Here is a 24,526-nt window from a genome sequence, read left to right as displayed (position 1 = left end):
AGCTTGACGTCCTGGGAGGTCTTTGTGTCATGATCCAAACACGCCTTTTCATGCAGGTTAATCCAGTTTTCACCACGAGCCAAATGTTTTTGAAGCTCTGTACCAGGTCCGCAGTAATTATACGCTGGAGTGTGCAGTTCTACTGGAAGTTTGTCGAGAATACCACCACCTCTATAATGCGTCTCCTGTCACGCATGTTATACAACTTTGCTGGTTGTGCTCTGTGCATCTCATTATATGGCAAATCGTCAGCGTCAATCCAGCTGTTTTGTGTTACGGGAAAACCAAGCCATTTAACCAGTGTTCTATTCCCTCGACGTTTTATGACAAGATCTCGACTGCTGCTGGTGACCCTTCATGGTTCTCTTTCTTCCAGAGACTGACTGAGACAGGCGAGCTGCCATGTCCGCCCTATATACCCGACGTAGTGATCGCATGATCAGATCTGGTGTTCCTGCACTCCTGTTGGCTCCTACCAATTTTGAGGTGGTGGTGGAGGGGGCAAGACATGTTTCAAGAGACCTCTGGTGGTAGTTGTGTGAATTTCCACACTCGGTCTGGGTTGTTGCAGACATTCATCTCTTAGACATATCTTGTATGTAGTACACTTATTAAAATCATCCTCATCACCAGCGTCTCCTCAATTGTATACATGCATGCTTGTGTTGGAGAGAATGAGCATCTCGCCTCTTCCACTTCATAAGACTGACTGGGCTTTTCTGAATGTTCTACATCACATACATTTATCAGCCCGTGTTGCGAAGCATAACTTACTCCTGTCCTGCTGCATCTTCATGATTTCATGAAGCATATTCCCCTTCTTCATATATTCAGCCAGTATCATCACTTTCTAAGCATAGTGCAGGTAGCTATGGACACAGTCCTCATCTGCATGATTACAGCTAATATAGCTGTTAAACTCTTCCTTGTTCAACAATAACTTCTCATCCACTGAACACATTGTACAAAATAAAGACTTGCAACAGCAGTTCAGCACAGACTGAAGCGCCCCCACAAGTGGAGGATGAGAAGGGGGGAGGGGGGGGGGGAGAGAAGTGGGAATGCCCAGCAGCGCCCTCTGGCAGTGGTCTTGTGTACTGTTGGTCTCCTAACCCCAAGGTAAACACACAAAATTTGATATTCCCGCCAATAGATTTGAATTTCCAGGCAGTTCCAGCGGTGTGGGGTTGTGGGGGGAGGGGTGGGGGAAGGAGTGATTGAGGGGTTGGGATTTCCCAGAGACATGGTGTTAGAAGGGATCCATGTGCCTATCAGGGAAATCCTGTGACATTATTAGTGGAGTGGGCGTAATTAATTAATCAATTTAATTAATTTGTGATGTAATTTGATATCAATTTATATCAAAGGTATCCCAGAAACGGCTTTGCCCTATTACTGGTGTGTCTGGTAATGTATGTTTGTCTGAGACAGTGAGTACTGTCAGGTATTGATGAGGCAAAGGTCTTGCACTATCCATTGCAATTCCTGGCATGTGCTAAAGTGTGGCATTTGATCCTGTGGAGACAGGACACAACTGAAGTCGCCCCCAGGATGATATGATCGTAGCGTTTCTCGAATAACGGCGCGATGTTCTCTTTGTAAAACCTCAAACAATCTGTCCTCTTGTCCATACCAGAAAGGGTGCATACATTCACGATTCTGATGCCCCAATATGTGATAGCAAGTCCTCTTGCTGGCGTAAGGTTGGCCACACGATTGATCATGATGCATTCCTTCACAATAATGGCTATACAATTGCCATTGTCTGTGCACAGCACCTGGTAAATGTCATATTCATAAATATATAGGAACTGGTTGAAGCACACTTCCTGTAGGACCACTTGACTTCGGAACTGATGGTACTAACGCTCATAGTACCCATGTGGTTGGCCTGGCGTGGGGAGGCGCTATTGTTGGTGCCTGTCGAGAGGAGACCTGAAAAAGGATCCACTGTCGACAATGTGTCCCCTCCTATAGCCATCAGCATTTAACTGTCATGGTGCAATGCAACTGCTACCTCTTTATCTGTGGAAGCAAATGTCACATACTCGACATCATTGGCCCATGCAGTCAGGGTTGTGTGATATTAAAGGGGTGTACAGTCGCCACTGTCGAGATCTCCACTCTCTATAGACATCGTCCTGCAGGTATCAGACGGGGTCAGTTGGCCTTTCTTCCTTTGCTTCAAAGCCCTTTGTTTCAGATATAGGGGTCAGTATCTGACAACTACTAGAGCCATTGCTATTGGGGAGTGAAGCATCGGTTCTCACCATCAAGTCTGCCACAGCCAACCTCTCTTGTGGGGCCATTTCTCCTTCGCATTGCAAGATCAGTGCTGATGGGTGGGGGGGGGGGGGGGGGATGGTGATCTGGCAGTGCAGATTGTTCATCAGAAGTGCCCTGCGACTGCATCAGGAGCTGCTCAGGGTCCATCAGAGAAGGAAGCTTCACTTGACAAACAATGATCAGATGGCACATATTAAAGGGCTCTCACATACATCAACAGGAGCAATGTTGGATCAGGTGACATCTCCTCCCCCCCTCCCCCCCTCCCCCCCCCCCTCCCCTCCCCCCCCCCCAGAGATAGTTGCGAGATGCGATGTTCCATAAGCTTAATCTGAGATGTCCTTCTACCCACAACCCGAACATGTCTTTTGCTGTCCATCGCAAATTACCATGGAATGGTATCCACATAGGTTAAAATAGGATGGGACATGTTTATTAAGTTCTATGTGCAACTGGCGCACGCAATTCAGAACTGGGTACATGGTAAAGACCGTTTTTTCCCAAACATTGCGATCACCATCTCTGCTAGCACCTCAAATGGCAGCTCAAACACACGGGCTGTCCTCTCGCTGGAACCTACGTGTTCCACTTTCATACGGACAATTTGTCCATCCAAATGTCTTAAATGAAGGTCCTTCATGTTATTGAGGATCCTTTTACATGCCGCATTGTCCGCCAGTTCACGAGACCATACTACTAACAAAGAAGAGGTGAATCCTTGCCAGTTTATGATAATCGATGCGGACACTACAAGACCAAACTGGTCTTGCGGTATCATTTGGAAAGCTACAGGCAACTATGGGCTTACGCCCTGATAGTAATCACCTTAACTAGTAAGCCTTCCACTTCTCTAAATGGCCCATGTATCTGTCAAATTGAGTTTGCCCTTTGACAGTGGTTGTTGTCAACGTGCATTAGAGGTTATCACTTTTATCAGAATCTAAATGAACTTCAGTGCTGAAATAATTTAATGAAATAGTGGCCATGTCATTATGTAGTCAATTATTGATGAGTGATTAATACATCAACACAGGATTTATCTTTTATAAACAAAACTGTGGCAAACGTTTATTTTTCATAAAATAGGACAAGCAATAGAAGTTAAACGTGGTGGCAAAAGAATCATGAACTGCTGGCAACACAAACAGATGCAGCAAGTATTTAACATTCCACTGGGTGGCGAGTGGTTGGCAAAGACTGAGGTTTCTCTCATTACTCTGACTCGAAACATGGCTAACGCAATCTGAAATTATATAACGCTGAATAGACATTGGTAGATTTATTCTACACAGAAATTATACTACGTTGGCGCAGCTGAGAACAAGTGGCGAGACTGTGATTCTGTTTGTCCTCCCAAGCCAGAGCAACACACTAGATGTGTAACACTGTCTCAGGTGACGGTCGTGGTGCAAGCATCTGCAGAGTAGCGATGTACAGCACATGTAATTTGTTATCGCTGGCATGAAATATGCTAAGTCGCAGCTGGCGATCTGTTAGAAGGATCGAAATTACTCTAAAATAGCGTCCTGAAATCACGACAGATTCCAGCGTGTGACACTCCCGGTCGCTGGTCGTACCGTGGACCAATTTGACTCCCTTATACGGCAGTGGGCACAAGAAGATCAAACGTCAAAGTGGCAGACCTGACACGAATAAGATTGATCTCAGCGCAACGAGTTGTCCGAGATGACTGAGGTCTAAACTGTCGCTACAGCTAAGTTCTCATCGCAAGCTCCCCAGTCAAGAGCGAAGTCACGCTCAGGATGAGTGTTCCAAGTGCAGCCCAGACTACTCTCCAGACCAGAGTCTGGATCAGAAGACTCATTTTCTCCATTCCTCACTTTTCATCCAACCTCGGTAAACTCCACAAAAGCACTCACGCAACTGCCACCACAAGGTACTGTGCCAATCACAAGGCTGCACGAGCTCCGTGTCTCCCTTCGAACTTGTCTGCTCTAGCCATTGGGCAATCCTAATCAAAGTTAAAAATATTCCTCTCTTTTCTGGGGAAGCAGCCAATCGCTGACTCACAAATTCCCGCACACAGAGGAGAAGACGTTGTGCTCCCAACTTGATTTTTTGCTTGGCCACTTTAGGTAGCGTGTTTCGACTTTCCGTTTAGCCCTAAAGTGAACAACATATTTATCAAGAGATCATTATCTGGACAGGCTGAACGTTACAGCATGTCTGACCAGTGGCCTCGGCTTAACTAAGAAAAGTTCTTTATTGTCCCAACATAGACCATCTCAGAGCCGCGGTAAATGTTGCACTCCATTATAAAATTCTTTCGAAGGCCTGATGTTTCCCAAACAAACTTGGCAAGCAGAGGGACAACACCACCTGATGGCTCTCTGTATGGAAAGTCGCCAGTTTTTATGGCTGTCATCCCTCTTCACTACGGGGGTTTATGCGCTGTTGAAACACCTCGGCTGGGGGACAAATTTCTTTTGCGTCCCTGCCCCTGCCGTGGTTAGAGACGTCTAACAGGCGCATCTAGGTAGGCAGATTTTTAGTCTCTCCGGCTGACAGCGTTGTCTGCAGACCGGTGCGAGAAGTTCTCGGGATCAGCATTCTATCCCTGGCAAGTGCTTCGAGATATTCCTTTCCCTAAGAGCTACACATGGTTCCCAAGCCCCAAACGTCCACTGCAGGATTTACTGTTAAATGACAAAACAGGCTGCTTGTACTCAACTAAAAAAAATAGTATTCGAAGGAAAGCCATCAGAAAGATCCCACATCCATCAACAATGTACATGCTCCCCATCAATGCCTGCTCATGGTGATAGCTTCCTGTCAGCTCACAAAAATTATGTCTTGGATGTAAAATTAACATTAAAGAGTAGCTTTGAATATGAAAAATAGGTGGGAGAGTAATTTGTTCCCTCTCAACGTTATCTCGTAAAAACTGTACAATTTTAATGCTTTTTGTCATGCATACTCAGTTGTATATCTGCACTTCAGGGTCGACTTGCCAAGGTACGTCGAAGGAAGTGTGCTGCACGGAGACAACTGTAAATCACAACAACACCGAGCGTGCGCAATGGTGGCAGTGACGTAAATAACAGTCCGTGCACTCCACTCCTGAAAGCAGATTTAAATGCATGCATGTCCGATGAAAATTGTATCATACTTCTTAACAATTACATATTGTGTATGTGTGCAGGTTGTGACGCATGAACGACGAGATATGCAAGTTTGGGTGGGGCGTTGGGCTGTACACAGACAGCTAAAGCAGTTAAGGTGGCCGCTCGCGTGAAGCGGGAAACCCGACATCGAGTACTGGTGCGGGATGAATTTTTATTGTTCTCATTCCATTAAACAGCTGATGGTTGCCCGTATTCGCAACTGCAAAGACGTTTCATGTATTTCATAACGGCTGTAGTCGCCGCAGTGTCTCTTCCTTCTGACATGCATGCATGTCCAAAGGAAGATTGAATGCTACTTCTTAAACACACATGCGCTGCAATATCATGTTAAATTTCATGTCAAGTTTACCAAAAATGGAAAACATTATTAATTAACTGTGAAGTTGTGCAGTATTTAAATGAAAGAATATGATAATGTAATAAACTTGTACAATTATTGCCACAATATGGAAATCACTTTGAATTATGGTTGTTAGCAAAGCAACCCGCCCTCCCCTCGATCTTCTCAAATTACGTGTTAGTTGCGGTTTTGTACTTTTATCGGCACTGATTCAATAACAAATTGCTTACAAAAATTGCTCCTAAACATAGCGAAATTGTTATAAAGAAGAAAATAAATTACGGTAAAGAAGTGAAGTAACTAGCTATAGCCTCATCGTAGGAAACAACCTCATTCAGCAGCAAGTTGTTAGAGTATGACGTAGCAAGCAGGCATTGGGGTGAAGAGAGCGCTCGTGGTGGGAAACTCCAGAACCGCAAAGACAATCACAGTGCGGTGATTTCCCAGTTGCTTCAATGATATGTTCAATCTTCACTAAATAATTGTTATAGGATAGGATGTAACCATTGCGTCAGATAATGTGCGAACATCAGACACTGTGAAATTTATCTCACATGCAGGGTGTTTCCGTAATAGCGTGCAAAAATTTAACGGGACATAGAGGATGCTCCATCGAACAATTTGAGGCAGACAACATGGGGTCGGAGAAGTCAACGTAAGGAAATAATAGAAATAAAATCACACTACTGTGTACTTTTTTATTTACATTAGGTAATTGTAAATACCATCGCCGACAAAATGAACCTACTACTTGTACTGTATCTTATAAAATGTGGTGAAACTGACGGCAATCAATATCAGTGCAAGCATGACATCGACGAACAAGAGTCTGACACACCCTGTCATATGTCCCTGATGTGTTCCGAATCGCCGGCCGGTGTGGCCGAGCGGTTCTAGGCGCTTCAGTCTGGAACCGCGCGACCGCTACGCTCTCAGATTCGAATCCTGCCTCGGGCATGGACGTGTGTGATGTCCTTAGGTTAGTTAGGTATAAGTAGTTCTAAGTTCTAGGGGACTGTTGACTTCAGATGTTGAGTCCTATCGTGCTCAGAGCCATTTGTTCCGAATCACATCACAAGCAGCTACAATTCTGGCAACTAATTCCCTCCGCCACACACGGTCAGGTGGCTTGCGGAGTATGGATGTAGATGTAGATATCCCCGTATCTCTCTAAGGACTATGGGACTTAACATCTGAGGTCATCAGTCCCCTAGACTTAGAGCCACTTAAATCTAACTAACCTAAGGATATCATACACATCCATGCCCGAGGCAGGATTCGAACCTGTGACCGTAGCAGCAGAGCAGTTCCGGACTGAAGCGCCTAGAACCCCTCGGTCACAGCGGCCGGCATTCCCGTATCCATTGGCGTCTCAACGCAAGTGACCTCTGATATTTCCATGGGAAATAATCAAGGGGATTCAGGTCAGGTGACCTCGCAGGCCATGGAACAGGACTCCCAATCCAGTGACCAGGAAATACTATACCGGTACTGCTCCGTCGTATTGTACTGTACGTGTCTCTACAGCACTGAGCAATGAATGGGCCTGTTTGATTCATAACACGTTCTGTCATAGGACAATGAAAACACGATACAACAGAGCCACCTTCTGGACGAGTAAACTAAACAAAACCTGCATCATGACTTCCTGGTAATCAAGCTCGTCCTCCTTGTTTCCTTGCAAGAAATGAAGAATGACCATGTAAATAAACAGCACAGTACGTGCGCTCGCGTGCAAGTGAAATATTAGTTGTTGCTAATTAACCGTACGATTTTTACTTCTTTCAATGCCAGGCGGGTGAAAGTTACTTGTTTTCTTTGATTATTTACAGTAACATTAAAACGGCTGTTCTTGGAACAGCCAACATTCTAATTTTATTTAAGGACAACACGTCGTAATAAGCAGATTCTTCGACGATGCACAAAGTGAAAGGAAAAGGCGGAACGCCTTGACGTCGTAATGAAACCAACTCTGCCGCAGCGTTTATTGCTTGTTGGCGTCATCAACGAGCTATTGAAGACGATCGTGAAATTTTATTTTTTACGTCCAGGAAAAACTCGGATCAAGTGCTGCTGAGGATAATGCGAAAAAATTATTATTATTATTATTATTTTTGGGTCTGAACTTGCATTGGCATGATGGATTATGCAAGACACATTGCTTTAATCAGGACAAGCCTCGGAAAGCACTGTGCCACAGCGACTTACAGACACTGCTTCGTGTCACTTACATTACATGCCAGTTTAGAGTGATACAAGGACGAGAAAAAGTGATTCTGTATTGGGAACGTGGTCACGTTTAAGGCTCCAGTCTTTCTATACATATATATCACGGCTCTCATAGAAGTAATACAGTGAAAGTACCTCGAGCATAACCCTTACGTAAGTCGTTTTCGCATAACCCTTTTTACTGCGAGAATGTGATTCAATAATGGTTTACCCTCGATTGATACATTTAAAACGCGAAAAATCTTCAGAAAATAAGTAGGGTAAATTTTCGAAGAAGATTAAAGAAAAAATTGAAATATATATGTTAAAGAAATAGTAAAAAATATAATCCATCAAAAGTGAACCATAACTCCAGCGACAAAATTTCGGAGGTTGTTTGGGGTCATACAATGAATGTTCAGTATCCTTGTAAATATAGCCCACCGATGAATAAAACTATTACTACTAGAAGCAGTAGTAGTAGTAGTGGTAGTAGTAGTTTTATTCATCGATGGGCCATATTTACAAGGATACTGAACATCCATTTGTATGGCACCTCAGGAAGCACACAAATATTTATACAGGCGTTTACATGCTTACTACTGCAGCCTGACAAAGATGGAACAGGTAGTCGGCATTATACTAGAAATCATCACTCAGTTTATCGTAGCATACATTGCAAAGGTAATTTGGTAATGTAAAAAGGTGGTGCTACACTGTTCATTCGTTTCTCTGTACTGATCACCGCACACACTACAGACACTATACATACACACTATTCCATAACGGAACGCTACGCACACTGTCAACTGATGTCAGGACCACAGAGATGACGTTTTGTTTCAGTTTTGCGTACCGCAACTTTCCATTTGCTTGCCTGAAAAACAGAGTCAGCATCCTCCTATAACGAGTGATATGTGGAGCTCAGAAAGAGGATAAGATGTTAGCATTATCCACTGCAGAGCTGTAGAGTAGGTTTTTCAGAAAATCAGTAAGATATTGTAGTGCGAAACTACTTTGTTAAATGATAGAAATGTGTTATTATTATTATTATTATTATTATGACAGAGATGTGTTACTATTATTATTATTATTATTATTAGTATTAGTATTATATACTTGTACTATAGAGATTACCAAACTGCTACTTTGCGTGTATAATATAGTGCTTAACAGGTACTTTTCAACTGCCTTTTTAAATAAGGTTGTTTTCGCAGTCTCTTCAGACTCCTTTGACGTTTATGTTTATTCTTTCCTAGTAAATGTACGTTAAGTCTAAATTTGGTTCCATGGACATGGACACATTTGTTTGTGTAGTAATATACAGGAGGTGACAAAAGTCATGGGATACCTCCTAATATAGTATCGGACATCCTTTTGCCCGGCGTAGTGCAGCAACCCGACTCGGAATGGACTAAACGAGTTGTTAGAAGTCCCCTAGAGAAACATTGAACCATGTTGCCTCTATTGACGTCCATAATTGAAAAAGCGTTGCCGTTGCAGTTTTTTGTGGACGAACTAGACTGTCGATTATGTACCATAAATGTTTGATGAGATTCATGTCAGGCGATCTGGGTGGCCAAATCATTCACCTCGAATTGTCCGGAATGTTCTACAAAACAATCGTGAATAACTCTGACCCGGCGACATAAAAATTCTACCGTTGTTTGGGAACATAAAAGCCCATGAATGGCTACAAATGGTCTTCCACGTAGAGAGACATCACCAGAAGACCCAATCCATTAAATGTAAAAACAGCCCATACTATTATGCAGCCATTACTTGCTTGCATAGTGCCTTGTTGACAACTTGGCTCCAGGGCTTCGTGGGGTCTGCGCCACACTCGAACCCTACCATCAGCTCTTACCAACTGAAATCGGACAAGGAGCCAGGACAGCCGCTGCAGGCACTGTCGTGCTGTTAGCAAAGGCACTCGTGTCAGTCGTCTGCAGCCGTAGCCCATCGACGTCAATATTCGTCGCATCGTCCTAACGGATACGTTCGTCGTTCGTCCCACATTGATTTCTGCGGTTACTTCACTCAGTGTCACTTGTCTGTTATCACTGACAATTCTAGACAAACGGCGCTGTTTTCGGTCATTAAGTTAAGGCCATCGGCCATTGCGTTGTCCATGGTGAGAGGTAATGCCTGAAATTTGAAATTCTCGGTACGCTCTTGATACTGTGGATCTCAGAATATTGAATTCCCTTAGGATTTCCGAAATGGAATGTCCCATGCGTCTAGCTGCAACTACCATTCCACTTTCAGAGTCTGTTAATCCCCGTCGTGCGGCCATAATCGCTCCGGAAACACTTTCACATGAACCACCGAGTACAAATGGCAGCTCCGCCAATGAACTGCCCCTTTGTATCTTGGGGGTGTGATACTAACTCCATCTGTTTATGTGCATATCGCTGTCCGACGAGGTTTGTCACCTCAGTGTAAAAACGGCAGGGAACCTGTGATACACTTATTCCCATAAGAGGATTTTAGTTAATATCATGATCTCTTTCAAAAAGAATTACAGGACTGACTGAGTGATCAGTAGGCAGAAGAAAGGTTTAGGTGTCCCTGATAATGCTTAAAGCACTCCGGTGTGTTATATCTCTGATATGTATGTATTGTCAGTTACTAGTTATTTTCGTTTTGCGTTCTTTAACCAGCATTGTCTATCCACGATGTTACTGAATCTGTACGTCGAACAAGCTATGAAGGAAACAAAGGAGAAATCTTGAAAAGGAATGTAAGGTCAGGGGGAAAGAATAAAAACTTTGAGGTTTGCTGATGACATAGTTATAGTGTCAGAGATGGCAAAAGATTTGGAAGAGCAGTTGAACGGAACGGATAGTGTCTTGCAAAGAGGTTAAGGGATGAACAACAGTACAAGCAAAACAATGGTAATGAAATATATTCGAATTACTTAAGACGTTGCTAAGAAATTAGTCACTGATTTTGATAGATGACCTTCGCTTTCTGGGCAGCAAAATGATTGCCGAAGTAGGAGGCATATAGAATGAAACTGGCAATAAAAAGTGAATCAATTTTGAAGAAAACTTTTTTCGTAAATTTGAGTGATAGAATGTCTTTTCTGAAGGTCTTTGACTGGGGCATAGCCATGTATGCGAATGAATCGTAGATGATAAGCAGTTCAGACAGGAAGAGAACTGAAGCTTTTAAAATGTGGTACTACAGAAGAATGCTAAAGCTTACACGATTGGACCAAAGGACACAGTACGAAGTGCTGAAACGAATTGGGTAAAAATGAAATTTATGACGCAGCTTAACAGAAAAATAAAAAGAAGGGATCGGTCGACAGGACACACTCCGAGACATCAAAGAATTGACAGTATGGGAATACAAGAAAATGTGGAGCGTGATAATTTCAGAGCAAGATCAAGGCATGACTACAACAAGCTGATTCAAATGGACGTGGATTGTAGTAGTTATGAATAAATCAAGATGATTACTCAAGATAAACTAGCAAGGAAAGCCGAAAGTAGTCGATTTGCCCTTTTCAGTATTTCATTACGCCGGTCGCTTTTAGTCGATCCACATCTACATGTACATGCATGGTCCGCAAGCCACCACAGCGTGCGTGGGGGACGGTACCTTCTGCCACTGTTAGCCATTTCCTTCCCTGCTCTATTGCAGATGCAAATATAGCAAGGAAAAACGACTATCTATATGCTTCTGTAAGAGCCTTGATCTTTCGTACCTTGTATGCGCCGTACTTGTGGGAGATGTATGTTTGTGGCAGTAGGATCATTCTGCAGTCTGTCGCAAATGCGTGTTCTCTAAATTTTCCTTCCGCGAAAAAGAACGGCTTCTTTCCTCCAAGGATTCCCATTTCAGTTCATCGAGCAATACTCTCGTGTTGATCGAATCGAGCCTCCCGCTAACAAATCTAGCAGGACGCCTCTTATCGCTTCGATGTCTTTCTTTAAACCAATCTGTCGTGGATCCCAAACACTCGAGCAGCAGTCAAGAACGGGTCGCATAAGTGTTACGTACCCGACCTCCATTATAGATTAACTATACTTTCCTAGACTTTTCCCAATAAACTGAAGTAGTACACTCGCGTTCCCCACAATCGACCTTACATGTTCATTCCACTTAATATCCTTTCGCAATGTTACGCCTAGAAATTTAATCGACCTGACTATGCCAAACATCACACACCTAATTATCTTTTCGAACATCACAGGATTATTTTTCCTACCTTTCTGCATTAACTTGCGTTTATTTACATTTAGAGCAAGCTACCATACAGCACACTAAATAAGAATTCTATCCAAGCCATCCTGTATCATCTGATAGCCACCCCACGACGGCACTTTGCCGTACATTAGAGCGTTATCAGCAGTTGCCGACGGCAGCTCACGCTATGCGTCTGACCGTTTACGTACATAGGGAACAAGAGCGGCCTTATCACACCGCCCTGGGCAACTTCTGGCGACACCCCTATCTCTTATGCACATTCACCGTCCAGGACAATGTAATGGGTGCTATTACATTAAAAGTCTACGAAGAGTGACCTGCCGGCCGATGTGGCCGAGCGGTTCTAGGAGATTCAGTCTGGAACCGCGCGACCGCTACGGTCGCAAGTTCGAATCCTGCCTCGGGCATGGATGTGTGTGATGTCCATAGGTTAGTTAGGTTTAAGTAGTTCTAAGTTTTAGGGGACTGATGACCTCAGACTTTAAGTCCAATAGTGCTCAGGGCCATTTGAACCATTTGAAGAGTGACCTCTGAGACGTGAAAATAAATAACTGTTTTACGTTACAGAACTTCATTGCAATGAAATGTTTTTACCATATGAAATATTTTTTAATTTCATGCAAATATTAAATATGAAATAATTTAGAACATTAGGAATATTAAGAGTTTCTGCAAAGGTACTTTTGAAGTAGAGTAAAAGCCTTTGGTCAATATAAAACTCTTTCACGCATCCTCAACTCTTCAGTTTACTCACAACACATTTCAGATGCCCTAACAAGTTGTTGAATACCTAACGTGTGCCCATATCTCTGGTTTATTTCTATAATTTCTCTTCTGATTTTAGTCGTATGAAAGCTTTATGGAGTTTGTTTTGATCCTAGTAGTATATTCATGAATTGCACAACTTTTTGATGAAAGAGAAATATTGCTGATGAAAAAGGACTGTAAAATAAATATTGTGAGACAGTTGTAAAAAAAATTATCTTCTTGATGAGGTCTCAGCATGATTCTACAAATAACATCCGGTATAATTCTTATAACACGCTTCCATACATTGAGAATACTATCCTTGTAATCTGAGTTACCGCAAATTAATGAAACTGTAACTCATTGGAGAATGGAAATATGAAAGATAAATCAGTTTCTTCATTCTTAAATCATCTTTAAGATGAACAGTGTGCTAGTGCAGTCTGATCGGAAAGTATCAGAAGCTCTACCACAACTAGTGGGAGAACAGTTGATATAAAAAGAAAAAAAATTGCTCCAATAAAAGAGTTAGGATGAAATCACCTGTTTCCACCCATTTTTCAGAAAATATTGTAATATATATATGGTAGTTTATTGTCGTCTTTATTAACATTATTACTGATAAGGTGAGATTCTCTCTGAGAATCCTTAGTTGCCTACTGCATTTAAATTCGACCTATATTTTTTTTTAAATAGGCAAATATTAGATACCTGTAATGTTTGAGTAAGATGAAGGCAAGACGAAAATAAAAAAATATACTAGGCAACTCGAAAGAATTTCTTCCATTTGCAGCCCGGCGTAGTCACTCTTTTCCCGCTTTGTTTCTGAGAATATTAACAGACAATAGAAGTCTGAAAGCTAATTAACCGAGCAGAAAGGATGCGTAGTTCTAACGGTTTTTCACTGTTTTCGTTGTAACTGCAAAGTACTTCCGTACAACTCTTTTAAAGTATGAAATGACGCCTTTTCCGTGGTTTTCACAGGAAGAGATTCTTAATTATATGTAAGAGTACAAAGGGTAGTAATTAACTGTTTGCAGTTTTATTGTTCGTTTACTGGGTGCTTACCCATACAGCTGTTTTAACGTTCACCTCATAAAATGTTTGGCTCAATGACGTTCAGAGTGGTTATGTCGCGAGACGGGTTGAGAGAGCTTTCCCTCAGCTAAACGAAACATCATCCTTTAGCTGCCTCCATTTCCAATTTCATTAACAGGTATTAAACTGTAAGGCAACCACAGATCAGCTGGATGTCCTCAGTCAGGTTGTTGAGTTTACAACATTATTTTGTTGTGGAAATTACAATTAACATTCCCAACCAAAGACGGAAATATACTGAATATTAGGATTAGGCAAGTGATACTCGGGTTTGAACAGGCTTGAGATTTACCGATACGTCGCAGTGTTCGAACAGTATCGGATTTGTTCGAACTATCACGTGACATTTGACCAGCGCGGCACGAGTGCAAGGGATACGCAAGAAATTACGAACTAGCCACAACAGTAAGCTATGACTCAGCTTAAAATCTGACAACATCGTGAAACACTGGAGGAAACAGCGTTATATCCTAACACTGCACAAGCTCCTACTGTGTTTGAACAAATTTACACTACCAATTCTCCTACATTACCGGTATGTCTGGAAGTGGAAGTGCACTATTTTTTCTTTTTTTTTTCGGCGGACATGTTGTGTTTTCCTTCAAAAAATATTACTTGTTTGAATCCACCATAACATTTTATTTCTTTTCGAGATCCAGTAATTATTTGCCAAGCAGGTTGGAAATGAGCAATTAAATCGCTGTTCACGTATTAGATTAACAGATAAAAACTTTAACCAGATTTTAGCAAGTTGAAAACAAGAGGCCAACATTCAAATGAAACAATCAGGGCAGTTATTCAAGAATTAAATGTCGAACAATCGAAATGTATCGTAATAAAGTGGGACGGCCGAAAACTTGATGATTGGAAAGTATCATGATTGCAATCTTTTATTTATTTGTTAGTTGCCGTTTTTATGCATGACCTGCACACTGGAAAAATATTTCAGTCCATGTTTCACAGTTATTTTTATTATTAAAATCCACGCTAAGACAGGGCCGTACCGAGAAAAGTCACTAGGTTGTCGGAAGATCAAAAGATCGAACGAACCCGATATTTCCCGAACTGTGACGTAAGTGTCCGGACAGTTCGAGTCGTGTTCAAACAAAACGCTCCTGACTACCATATTTCATTCGTCAGCGATGAAATTTAGTTCAGAGAGTCTTTATATAAAGCAAGGAGTGTCAGCCTAGCCACACTTCTCCCACAAGTGTCAGTAACAGTTAGGAAAATGTGACATCTAGAATGTGTTACCACTGGACCGTTGTCGGGCCGCTCTTGTGCTGCTGGTGACGACGAGACTAATAAGGACGAACACGATACGCCACCTGCTCCTAAATGTGTCAGGATTCGAGTTCAACATACTTCTTCATCAGTAGATCTGGAGGAGCCTGACAATGGTCCGGTGGTAAAACGTACAGGCCGTCACGTTTGTTTCAACACCAATTACCACCGACGCCTGAGGCGTAGTGGTGTGGTTAGGCTGAAATTCCGGCTATCGAATTTCATCGGTGAAAAATGAAATGTAGGAGCGCTTCTTCTGTGACTGCGAGCGTTAATTTCAATTTCCTCAAGAAAGTAATGCTCTAAACCAAAGCCAACAAAACCATCGAAATTAATCTACCTAATCTTTTATGTAGATAGTGTGAATACAATAACTGAGTTAAGAATATAGACTTAGCTGGAGTCATTAAAGACAGCAATTTTACTTCAAAAGTGGGTTTAGGAGTGAGTTTCATAAAATAAATCCAATCACCTACTTACATATTACAGTCTTAAAATTAATGCATTTACGGATACCCTGCTTGTTTCCTGATGTTCTTTCTTCCACCTTCCGTCAATTCCTCTGTGAGACCCAAGTTCTTCCCTGTCTCAACTGTGTAAATCATAGTGGCAGCATCAACATTTATCTCGTTCTAATTAGTTTATTATCGCTCTCCTTATTCCCAGCAAGATTATTTTTCAATTTCTGCTCGGTGGATTGAAGAACCATGTCTCGCGACAGTATTCATGGCTCACAGACTCTCCATTTCAGATACGATGGAAATTTGGTTCTAAATATTTCAGTCTCCAAAATGTACTTCTATTTATTTCAGCGTACACTCGTTTGTCGTTGCACTAAATCGGTGACTGGTTCGCTAAGATAAGTGTTAATCTCATTTCTTTCCTTTCATTACAATGATTATAAATTATTTCGGTATCGCTGTGTAATACACCGGCAGTCTAAATACCTTTACTGACACTAGGCATTTTTTAAAGAACTGACATATTGTTAAACGGAAGCACGCGATCTTACAAAATGTTTATGTAATGACGTCAAGATCGCCTAATGACCACAATGTTGGCATTACTGATTTCGGTGTCTTCAGGTGTGATTAATCCACCAACAGGCTCATCATGATGTAAAAAAAGCAAGTTATGTACCGTGAACACCATGTAGTGCTATAAACTATGTCAATAAATTACACAATATTACCTCATATTGTAAAATAGCCTAGGGACTTCTTAACAGACTCACAAGGTATTCAACAACTACTATAGAGTTTGCAAACGTACTGGTAATCAGTTAGACCATAGTATCTCATGTATGGAAATCGTGTTGGAGCTTCATATTGTAAAGTAAACCGGATAAAAGAATATGAAATTAATAAACTAATGGAGCCCTTTAACATAGCATGAATGGACATTGTTATTAATTGCGAGAATGGTAACGCAGTCGGGGTAAATGGAATGGATGTAATATTACACAAAGCAATGGAAAAATAGATATATGAGCTCTACAGGGTGAGTTACTAACTATTGCCACCTAGAAAAAGTATAAGTATTATAGCAGCTGAAAAGTTTGTGGGACAAATGTTGCATGGGACAACGGGGGCCATAATACGACGCTGGTTTTTTGTTTCTTGGTGGGGTCGCGTCAAAGTTATGAAGGTCAACTTTGTTTTGTCAAATGGGATGCTATAGTTTGGTACTTATTTTATGATAGCGGCTATCGAGATGAATCTAATGATTTGTAATAGTAAGGTCTTTGAAGGTCACAAAGGTGGCATGAACGTCCGTTTACAGAAGGGGGTATGAATGCAGGTCTGTAATCTTCTTAACGTGGACTGAGCGGTATTCCGTATCACTTCGGCACTTATCGAAGCACATACTCTGACAATTCTCTCTCGTATATCGAGCAAATAGTAAATATTCTCCGAATACGGCGTATCCATCTAACGTGGCATTGACATGTAAACACCATTCGATGGGTTCCACATTACAACACTAATAGGAACGATAAGATTAGTATCGTCGAATCAAGCGAATGTAAATGATGTATTCCTTCGAAGAACAGGTCGATATTCTTCTAATTTACAGCTAGATACTCATATGCTGAAAGATATCCTCAACGTACTCACCCTATACGTCGTACATTTAAATATGTGAATGATAAATTGAGAACAAGTGGATCTTTAACGCATCGGAAACATATCCAGCAAAGGAAAATTACTAACGAGGAAAACGGAAATTGGTACTCTTGGCACTGTGGTCCGAGATCCTTTTGTTGCTTTGCGTCAAATAGCAAGGGAATCTGGCATGAGCCAGAGTAGTGTTGTTCGTGTTCTACATCGCCATAAATATCATCCTTACCATATCACTCTCCACCAAGAATTAACTGGTACGGATTGTATGCGTCGCATTGAATACTGCCGATGGGCTCAACTTAAGATTCAGAGGGATGACACATTTATTAAGTTGATTTACTTACGAGGCTACGTTCATCAAACATAGAAATTTAATTTGCATAACACGCATTATTAGGCAACTGAAAATACATGTTGACTGCGGCAAGTTGCACGCCAAAAACCGTGGTCGGTGAGTATATATGGTGTGGGATCCTGGAAAAATCTTAATGGTAGGGAGTACACCACATTTCTGCAAGAAACATTAGGTCTGTTATTGGAAGAAATATCTTTAGGAAAAAGGAACAGAATGTGGCATCAAATGTTCAAATGTGTGTGAATTCCTAAGGCAATAAACTGCTTAGGACATCGGTCCCTAGACCTACACACTACTTGAACTAACTTACGCTGACAACGACACACACACACACACACACACACACACACACACACCTATGCCCGAAAGAGGACTCGAACCTCCGGCGCTAGGGGGAATGTGGTATCAACACGATGGCTGCCCCCACATTTGTCGCTGATGGCTATAAATGAGTTGCACAGACTATTTCCAAATCGTTGGATTGGACGCAGAGGAGATGTGTCGTGGCAGGATCGTTCACCAGACTTGACGCCTCTGGTTTTTTTTCTTGTAGAGATTCGTAAAAGACGTTGTTTATAAAGACGTTCCAACTACACCTGAAGATATACGAGAGAGAATTATCAGAGCTTGTGCTTCAATAAGTGTCACAGTGATAACGAATACCACTCAATCCATGATAAGAAGATAGCAGCTCCACATTGATACCAATGGTCATCACTTCGAACACCTTCTGTAAAAGGACGTTCATGCAATTTTTGTGACCTTCATTGACCTTCAGAGACCTTACTATTAAACATCGTTGGATTCGTCTCGATAGCCTCTATCAGAAAATTAGTACCAGACTATAGCATCCCATTTAAAAACACAAAGTTGACCTCCATAGCTCGGAAGCGACCCCAATAAGCGATAAAAAACCAACGTCACATTATGGTCCCCGTAGTCCCAAGCAACTTTTGTCCTACAAACTTTTTATCTCCTATCGTACTTTCGGAGTTATTCTTGGAGGCAATAGTTAGCGACTCACCCTGTATAATAATAGTCTCACAGCACACTGTACACCAAAAACTTGAAGGAAAAGCGCGTGATATCCATTCTAAAGCCAGCTAAACCATCATGTAACGTAATCATGCTGCTGGTTTACACATATCTAGGACAGCTCTGTATTTGTTTTGTCGAATGTCTTTTTATTTGTCTACTACCATTTATTGTACTTACTGGGTCCATATTATTAATGTAGCTTATTGCTTTATTGTTTTGCTGCGTAAATTGTTTCAATAGAAATCTGTAGTAATTACATCAAATAAATTGTAACTTTCAAACTTGCAAATCTTTGAATGTTTTCGGCCGCAACATGTTCGGGAACCTACTATGAGGTAGAGGGGCAATGCATATTGGCGCAAATGCCGGGATGGTTCCTTTGAAACGGCACGGCCGATTTCCTTCCCATCTTTCCCTAAGCCGAATTTGTGCTCTGTCTCTAACGACCTTCTCTAATGACCTCGTTGTCGACGGGACATTAAACACTAATCTCCTCCGCCTCCTCCTCATATTGGAGCGCCTGTAAAATGTTCAGTATTTAACAGTTCGCAGTTATGTGTCCTCCCGGAAAAATGTACAGGGGGTGGACAAAAATGTGGAAATATCGGGAGATATGACTCCTTGAACATAAATGCGGATGCTAGCAAAGCCTGCAGGTTGCGGTGTTGTATTTAGCCACGAACTGCACCTGTGCAATGTTCTGAATACATTGCAAGTCGCATTTGTGATAGGAAAAGTGTTCTGTGTAGTTGTGAGTGCGTCATCTCTGAGCCAAGTGAATTCTAATGTGGGGAAGTTGTTGCTGCTTGTGTGGTGGGTGCTTCCATAACCAAGGCAGCCGAAAAGTTTGGTGTTCCCAGTGGCACCATAAAGAAGATTCACACCGCATATGGGGAAAGCTGGAAAACATTACCCACTAAATAACGACGCGTAATAAACTGTATGTCGAGTGATATTGACGGAAGATCTTTGAAGACGACAGTGACCTTGTGGATGACATCGGAAGTTCACTGAGGCTTTTTCAGATGATGCTGTGGTGTATCGAGAGGTTGTAACAATGGAAAAGTGTACTGAAATGCAGAAGGATCTGCAGCGAATTGACGCATGGTGCAGGGAATGGCAATTGAATCTCAATGTAGACAAGTGTAATGTGCTGCGAATACACAGAAAGATAGATCCTTTATCATTTAGCTACAAAATAGCAGGTCAGCAACTGGAAGCAGTTAATTCCATAAATTATCTGGGAGTACGCATTAGGAGGGATTTAAAATGGAATGATCATATAATGTTGATCGTCGGTAAAGCAGATGCCAGACTGAGATTCATTGGAAGAATCCTAAGGAAATGCAATCCGAAAACAAAGGAAGTAGGTTACAGTACGCTTGTTCGCCCACTGCTTGAATACTGCTCAGCAGTGTGGGATCCGTACCAGATAGAGTTGATAGAAGAGATAGAAAAGATCCAACGGAGAGCAGCGCGCTTCGTTACAGGATCATTTAGTAATCGCGAAAGCGTTATGGAGATGATAGATAAACTCCAGTGGAAGACTCTGCAGGAGAGACGCTCAGTAGCTCGGTACGGGCTTTTGTTAAAGTTTCGAGAACATACCTTCACCGAAGAGTCAAGCAGTATATTGCTCCCTCCTACATATATCTCGCGAAGAGACCATGAGGATAAAATCAGAGAGATTAGAGCCCACACAGAGGCATACCGACAATCCTTCTTTCCACGAACAATACGAGACTGGAATAGAAGGGAGAACTGATAAAGGTACTCAAGGTACCCTCCGCCACACACCGTCAGGTGGCTTGCGGAGTATGGATGTAGATGTAGATGTAGAAAAAAACAAATAAGAGGACGACAGCTGCAAAAGTCACTGCAGAACAGAATGTCGCACTCGCGAAATCTGTCAGAACCATTCATTCATCAGTGATGCTTGCGGGCTTTCAAATAAAAATGATGTGATGAGTGGTGGCCCTCAACTACGTACCCTGTGACTCAGAGTTGAAATATTAAAAATTTTGGCTGGTTTCGATGTCTAGGGGCTGTGATACGTAGTTGCAGCATTACAAGCCAAATACTGCCGAGTCAACAGTATACAATATGAATATACACATGAATCGAATGGTCGAAGGTTCCTATCAATCGGCAATTGCGAATATAAGGTAGAAATTTATAAATTAAAGATTGCAATTAAATAAAATCTGCAGCTACTATCTTGTCGAATTTAAATGATGAGTACAATAGTAGAAGTACTTTTGAGAATGTGGTATATTTCTGCAAAACACTTAAGTGGTGTCGATGGTCCAGCAACTGAATAAAACATAAGTTGAATAACAGGCAAACAATATATTCCTACTGGACGTAATTAGTTATGAACGACAACATAATTTGTGGGATTTTAACTTCTAACTGGATACTACGTCTTCACTGTAGAAGCCTAGGAAATCTCACAAGTTCACAAGTCGGCATTCCAAAGTATTTCTATCTCTCGCGACCACGTGCAAACCGCTCCACACTCTCCAAGTCTCTCTCGCGACCGTACGTCCGTCGTGCCGTCAAGTCCAGCACTCCCCGTGTCCTGTCCCGTACTCCGTGTCCTGTGCTGTCCTGCTCAGCACTCTTCTCCCGCTTCCATCCAGTCGCCGGCCGGTGTGGCCGTGCGGTTCTAATCGCGTCAGTTCGGAACCGCGTGACCGCTACGGTCGCAGGTTCGAATCCTGCCTCGGGCATCGATGTGTGTGATGTCCTTAGGTTAGTTAGGTTTAAGTAGTTCTAAGTTCTAGGGGACTGATGACCTCAGTAGTTACGTCCCATAGTGCTCAGAGCCATTTGAACCATTTTTTCCATCCAGTCTCCCCAGCCACTTTGACCTCCAATAGCTCATGTACTATTCAAGTTACATGCCTGTAATTCATACTAATTTAGGTTTACACTAATAGCTTTCTAAAGACACGTTGATCGACGAAATCGGATGAACCGTTTAGATTTTCGAAATTCGTTGCTAGGTGTTACTTGTATAATTTACAGTCAGATACTAAACTTTAAGCTAATAAAGATATTGAAAATCTGATTACACCATCAAAATTGTCGTGCAAATAATGGTAATGTACATCTTTTTTTGTGGTATCATGATTCATCTGGCTACTATTAATTTCTATACGAACTGTGAAATGCCTGCCATTAATGTTTCACAAAGTCCGCCTTCTTTGGCACTCCCAGCGTGTCTCCTTCATCGACACAGCGTCACCAAGGAATTCCCAGCCGCGCAATCCCTGGACCCCAGCGAACGTTCGGGACCACATGGTGGCTGCCGGGCCCCGGCTTGCTGAGCGGCACATGCGGCCACGCCAACTCCGCACTTAGAATATTCTCAGGGCGCCGCAACTCGCCTGTTAACTCACATTCTGACAATCTAACAGGACAACATGGGCCCGAAGCCATAGAACCTGGACTATGGAGCGAGGAAAGAATGTCATTTAGTTGAATGAGTATTGTTGTAAGGTGTCAGGCAAATCCAACACCTTCCATGAAAACCCTGACATGATAGCAATCAAATGGCTCTGAGCACTATGGGACTCAACTGCTGAGGTCATTAGCCCCTAGAACTTAGAACTAGTTAAACCTAACTAACCTAAGGACATCACAAACATCCATGCCCGAAGCAGGATTCGAACCTGCGACCGTAGCGGTCTTGCGGTTCCAGACTGCAGCGCCTTTAACCGCACGGCCACTTCGGCCGGCCATGATAGCAAATCTGGCAATATGTCACATAGCTCCAAATAAATCCTGACATTAAATTAACCAAAATTATACGATCAACGAGTGAGCAAATGGAATACCACAGACTAGCACAAGAACGTCTAAATGCATGTCATACTTTCCCACCGTGAAACATACGCAGTTCCAAGGGGAGAAACAATAACAGGAGCCGAGAGCAGAGCCATGTAGGGTAGAAGGCCCTACAATGGGAGCACGACAATGGGACACCTGCATCACCAGCTGATCGCCAAGAGGTCCATCCCCCAGCCCATGTTAAAAGATAGAGCCCTCCAACAATAAAAGGGCCACACCAGCTGCAAGTTTTAGCGTGAGACTATACGCGTCTCTGTTACATAGCAAACATTAAAAACATTGCCCCACCACAAAGAGTATAACGTTTCTCATTGGATAGACAGAATTTTTGAGGGCAGAGCTTAAGGTTAACATTGAGACGCTGATTGGTCAGTTGAAAACACAGCCAGATACCTTTTCCTTAAACCACCTTCGGTAAACTGTAGTCAGGATAAGTTCGAGAGAGTTGCTACCGAGACGGCGATGTGTGTGGAGCTGCGCTGCCAGCCGCCCCTGATGCTGCCTAACCACCAACAAGGTAATGAATGCACGTGATGCCACATAAGAGCGCATAAGGCTTCACTCAGAACTGCAGAAGTCTCATCTGTTACATCCCCTTTTTACGTAATACTAGTGTCGATCGTCAATTAAACTTCATGGTATTCACAATTGCTACTTGAAGTTAAAATCTGAAACGTGATGATTTTTCTGTTATATAATTATTGAGAAGCCACATCAGCCACTGTAATTTACAACAAGTTAAACAAGTAATTAAAGATAATTGAGGGTCACTGTGGACCATTTTTGATAGTTTTCTCTTTCATGAAACTTAATTTAAGCCTAGATTATAGATGTGATATGGCATAGGTCATCTTTCAATCCATTATACAACTTGGAAACCCATTCAGGGAATACTCGTTCACATTTTTGTTGAACGCAGTTGGTTTTTATCATCCTGTATTAAAATATTTCCTATTGTCAATAGTACAACTTATAAACAATGTTTTGTGAGTAGAATAAAAATTCCAATGGTAAACTTAACTGCTTTTTCGACGTTATTTTACCAGCTAACTAAAAATAGGAAAGCCTTGAACCCCTTCCACTAGATTTAGTTAGTATTAAGATTCTTTTACAGGGAGTGCAGTGGATCTGACGCTGAAATCATTAAGTATTTGATTATATCATCGCTAGTCTCACTGAACTCTTCTGAACTCTACATGTCATGTGTGGTCTGGCGTCTCCTTACCAGCAACAGGTCCCAGGTTCAAACTAGTCAATTCCCTAAAAAACACGCTCAGAGCGTCGTTGCGTGAAAGTGGTAGGGAGACACGACTTAGAACAAACAGACACCACGCAGAATGTTAGATTGTTTCATAAAGTTTCCAACTTCTGGCCGAGTTTACGTCCCTGGAGTGAAACATGGCGGGGGTACAGTGATGATTTTGGCAGTCATATCGTGGTATTCCATGGGCCGCATGGTTGCTGGAAGGTCGCATTACTGTCAGGGATTATGTGACCATTTTGGCTGATCAGATCCATCACATGGTGCCGTGTTTGTTCCGCAATGGTGATGCTGTGTTTCAAGACGATGGGTTCACGGAGCTCACAACGTCCAGGACTGGTTTTATGAGCACGAGAATGAATTTTCGCATCTCCCCTGACAGCCACAGTCACCACGTGTCAGTATTATCGAACCTTTGTGGTTTACTTTGCAGAGAAGTGTGCGACCACTGTCCACCTACATCATCGTTATCTGAATTAGCCACTATTTCGCAGGAAGAATGGTATAAGATCCCTTCAAAATCATACAGGAACTGTATTTATCCACTCCAAGATGAAAGGAAACTTT

Source organism: Schistocerca americana, chromosome 4, assembly GCF_021461395.2.
Source record: "Schistocerca americana isolate TAMUIC-IGC-003095 chromosome 4, iqSchAmer2.1, whole genome shotgun sequence".
In the NCBI taxonomy this organism is placed as follows: Eukaryota; Metazoa; Arthropoda; class Insecta; order Orthoptera; family Acrididae; genus Schistocerca; species Schistocerca americana.
The sequence above is the reverse complement of the archived record's forward strand: the minus strand, read 5'-3'. Positions refer to the sequence as shown.